This window comes from Canis lupus, chromosome 2 (assembly GCF_048164855.1).
Source record: "Canis lupus baileyi chromosome 2, mCanLup2.hap1, whole genome shotgun sequence".
Lineage (NCBI taxonomy): Eukaryota > Metazoa > Chordata > Mammalia > Carnivora > Canidae > Canis > Canis lupus.
The window spans coordinates 21427006-21431691 of NC_132839.1; the positions used below are offsets into that span (position 1 = coordinate 21427006).

At 34.5% G+C, this 4686-nt stretch overlaps 1 long non-coding RNA gene across 2 annotated transcripts; it reads right to left on the reverse strand.

Moving 5' to 3' along the window:
* Nucleotides 1-2195: 2195 nt before the first annotated feature.
* Nucleotides 2196-3755, reverse strand: LOC140609891 (uncharacterized). 2 transcript variants are annotated; one of them, XR_012011605.1, is made up of 2 exons: nt 3533-3755; nt 2196-3009 (listed from the first exon to the last, which is right to left on the reverse strand). It is a non-coding gene; the product is annotated as an uncharacterized lncRNA (long non-coding RNA). The 2 variants fall into 2 exon arrangements; XR_012011606.1 differs by having other exon boundaries at nt 2196-3021.
* Between the last annotated feature and the right edge of the window lie 931 nt (nt 3756-4686).

Genomic DNA, 4686 nt, shown 5'->3' on the forward strand with positions numbered 1-4686 from the left:
GCTCTCTAGGCCAAACATTTACATTTTCCTCTAACCATGTCTTACACGAGCTCCTTTATCATTCTTCTTGCTTGTATGTAAACTGGTTCTAGATTTCATTTTTTTAAAGTTTTATTTATTTATTCATGAGAGACACACACACAGAGAGGATATAGAATATATATAGACATATAACAGTGATTATGACTATGATATCCTATCAAATAGGTTGTACATATATTTTAAGTCATTCATTTTACATTTTTTATAATATAATATGTTATAGATTTACTTATGTATACTTTATGTATATGTTTTAGATTATTTCTTAAAGCAATTTCCTAAAAAAAAAAAAGCTGTGTTGCATAGTATGACTTGTATACAACTTTCCAAAAAATTACCATTTTATATTTATCCAACGATTTTTAAGTATCCATTTCACCACATCTTTGCAAACATGGAATATTATTATTATTTATTGCTTTTCTTTAAATTTGTTGTCTTGACTTGTTTGTAATTGAGAATGCATTTTTAAAATATATTTTTATATCTTTATTGGCTATTTGTATTTCCTCCTTTGGGTGTTTAAGACCTTGTTAAATTTTAGAAAATCAGTTTGTATAAGCTATAATAAGAATATCAGCCCACTGTCATATTCTTGAAAAATATATATTTTCTCAGTTTATTAAACTCCTGAAGGTGTTTCACACATGGTAGGGTCAGTCTATTCCAAGTAGTTTTATGTAGTTAATTTAAAAAAATTTTTTTTACTAAATATGAGGCTTTAAAATGAACACTTATGTTGTAATATAGTTTATGTCCTTACAAGTCTGTTTCACTTACAAGATTTTAAACTATTACAATCCAAGGGCAATACTTTAATCATCTTTCTAAAGCCTAACATAGACATTTATACAGAGTAGATGATGGTCCATAAATTTGTGACATCTAAATTAGTGAGTAAACTTAAAAATCCCTATCAGTTTGTTGGACTCTGCAAATATGGTTACAGACTCCCCAAATTTTATGAATTTTAATTATGACTATCTAGAATTTAGCCCAGAGTCAACATTAAGCTGTTCAAAGATTTGTAAAATATTTTACCCTTTCCAACTTGAAATTGGATAAAAACTTGATAACTATGGGTTCTGTGTCCTCTCTCAAGTCAATGAAATGCAGTCTTGACCCAAACAGAGACTTTGTTTCTACACTAAAAGCCTCTGGAGAGGTTGACTGCTATCTAGGATTCAATACCCTTTGTGTGTTAAGTGATTCCCTGAAACTACTATCACCTAGCCCCTCCCAGCTCCCAACCCTAGCCCCAGTTACTCATAAGAATGTGATGAAAAATGTCAATAATGCCCATTAGGACAGATAAATATTGTTAATTGCGTCTTATTGGTGTACTAGTCTAGTAACCCTCAGGAAAAAATAAAATTAGACAAATTCTGTTTTACAAACCTTTGCTATATTTGGTTGATTACTGTTTTCTTTTATAGATGTTCTCAGAGCATTTTTTTAATAATTCCTTTTAGATTCTCCCCAGATCAATGTGATCCTGTCAGGGAATTAGAGATGTTAGGAATTCTCCATTGAAGGAATAAAGTCCCAGTCAAGAAAAGATTGAAGGGAATCCTTCCAAGTGATATGGATCTCCATATTTTATTACTGGAACCTCTTTAGATGTCCCTAATCCTTTCTATTTCTAAAGGTTTGTGACTGCCGGGTAATATTGAAAAAGTACTTTTTCCATGAGTAGTTTGGACAGAATTGAGTGAAGTATTGGCATAAAGATAGCTATTAGTGCTGCTACAGATCAAGAGGGCAGGGAATGGAAAACATTTGTCAATCAAACAGAAGCTCTCTCTCTCTCTCTCATAATATTAAATACTCTTTGGGGAAACTGAATATTGGCTTGACTTCCTGGTTTTGGCAATGCATGGGGTAACCCTGTCAGGTCTCTTTCAAACTGACAATCTCTGTCCAAGCAGAGACTGTATGGTCTGTATTTTGCTAATGCCAATCTGGTTCACATATTCCCTCCATGAAGTCCCTCAGACTTTCTCCACACTCCACCATCCATGTCACTACCATGACCCCACCCTCTGCCCATTCCTTCCAACGAAAACCTAGTCTACTTAGAGATGTTACTGGATACTTTTTAAACTCTGTGTGTTAACTTTATAGAGCTGCCATAACAAATTACTGCAGACTGGTGACTTAACACAGCAGAAATTTATTATTTTAGAGTTCTGAGGCCAGAAGTCTGAAGTCAAGATGTTAGCAGGGCAGCACTTCTTCTGAAGGATCTAGGATAAAACCTCATTTTTGCCTTTTCCAGCGTCTGCTAGCTGTCACCATTCCTTCACATGTGGCCACATTACTCCCATCTCTGGGGTCATACTGCCTCCTCTTTTCTGTGTTTTCTCCTCTGTCCCATAAGGATACTTGCCCCTGAATTTACATTCTGGTGGATAATCCAGGGCAATTGATCTCCACGTCTCAAGATCTTTAACTCAATTACATCTGCAAAAGACCGTTTTCCCAAAAAAAGGTAACATTCACAGTTTCCTCAGATTTGAGACATGGACATCTTTGATGTCATGCCCCCATTCAACTCACTTCATCTTGCTTAAGGATACAATTTTTCCCTTCTTCTTTCAAGCTGTACGTCTTGAAGCTTTGAAGAAATCCAAGAGAACTGTTCTTCCATCATCATCTCAGCTTTCAAGACTTGTGACTTCACTTTAAGCACTTCTTTGGAAAATTCAGTCCATTCCTTTGTTTCAGTTGCTTTCTTTGGGAATTCCCTCTTCCCTGGGCAAATGAATAGTACACCAATGGGAGGGAATATCATTGAGTCAAAAAGCAAATAATTCCACATTTTAAATTTCCACTTCTAACCCTGAAGGCAGACATTTGTCCATGTTTTATGTTCTAGGATCTATTGTTTCCCATAATTCCTCAATGATGGGGATAGTTGTTCTCAGGCCTCTTCTGTGCTCTCCGACTAGTGTTCCACTCCAAAGCCTACAATAAGAGCTGTTCATATCAGATGACATAATATAAATTGATGTGTTGCTATTTACCATGACTACTGTGAGCCTAGCTTAGCATTTTGAATATGCTACTTCCATTACTCAGAACAATGCTATGAAAAAGACATAGTTGTCTCCAAGTTACAGAAGGTGGATGGGAAAAGGGGAAAGGAGATGCAGGATTATATAACTCCCCAAGTGTTGAAGCAGATAATTAAACTCAGATTAGCTTGATGCCACAAACATACACAGCTCTTTCTACTACGTCAACCTACCTTTCATGTTTCCTTTGCAGAGAATGAAGCAAAATAGTATTTAGGGAGGTCTGCTTTCTCTGTCAGCTCTAACCTTAGACCAGAGGCTGCAAGTGGGCTTTTCCCTTCCTTGATCATCTTCTGGCTCTGAATAGAATTTTAAAAAGCCTGTTCTTTGTCCTTTCTTAACATTTTTTTGCAAGTCTCACCTCATTTGGGGGTTTCAGTTTCCTTGACACTATTCTTTTGGGCCCATGTTACCTTCTTATAATTATCCTTGGTATGTGGTTGCTTTCTCCCAAGGTTTCTGTCACTTCCAATTAGCCAGGCAATTCCTCCTTGTTGGTCAGAATTAGGTTCCCCAGTTGCTCTGCTGGGACATCAAATCATGAGAAAGGCAAATCAAAAACTTGTCAAATGTTTTGCCTTTAGCTCAATGAAACTTTTAAAAGGTGACCAGGTATTTGAATTTTCTTTTTTGATTGGTGCATTGCTGCAGATATTGACAAAGGGTATACTATAGGGCACTGTGGTATCAATAATGAATTCTTTTATAAATAATTACATGTGGCAGGATATATTTGGAGCCAGTTTTAAATGTCTCAAATAAAACATTCTAAAGCAGTTTCAAGCTTCCCATATACATCTGATTATTCTAACACATTCCTGTTTCTCACCTCCTGCTCAAGTTAACCACATGAAAAAATATACATATATATATAATATATGTATTATTTATTTATTTTTTCATTCTAATAAACTAACTTTTTGTGCATCTCATTTTTAATATAATCCCAAACCAGAAAGTGGAAGGTGGGGTGAGGAAAAATGACCTTTCTATAGTAAAATAGATGTCAGAAAGTATATGAACTAGTCATAACACAGAGGGCTATGAATTTCAATGGGAAAATATTAGACCTTAGTTTTTGCTAACCTCTAAGTAAAAGTTAACATTTCTTTCAATTGTAACATGTACAATAAACCACAGTGTTATTAGAAGTCCTGGTGACATTTTCATCAATAAAAATCACAGATATTTAGATATTTTTCCCATCACATTACTATAGTTGTAGAAATCTCAAGATACAATTGGTATTTCCTTTTTTTTTTTTTTTTGGTGTTCACTACTTTTAAATTATGGACATTATTATATCCTCTGCTAGAGTTTGTTATTTGGTGCATTAGTAAAGAAGCACATATATAGCATACTTTTGTTGAATATCTTGATTACTGTTTTTTAAAATAATTTTTTTCATTAATGATTCTATGTATATATTGTACAACTAGAAACATGATTCTAAAAAGGGTTTGATAGGCTCTACCAGACTGCCAAAGGGATCTATAGCACAAAAAAGATTAAGAATATCTTTTATGGACTCTGACATTGTGGTTAAGAACATGTAGTTTGTTCTCAC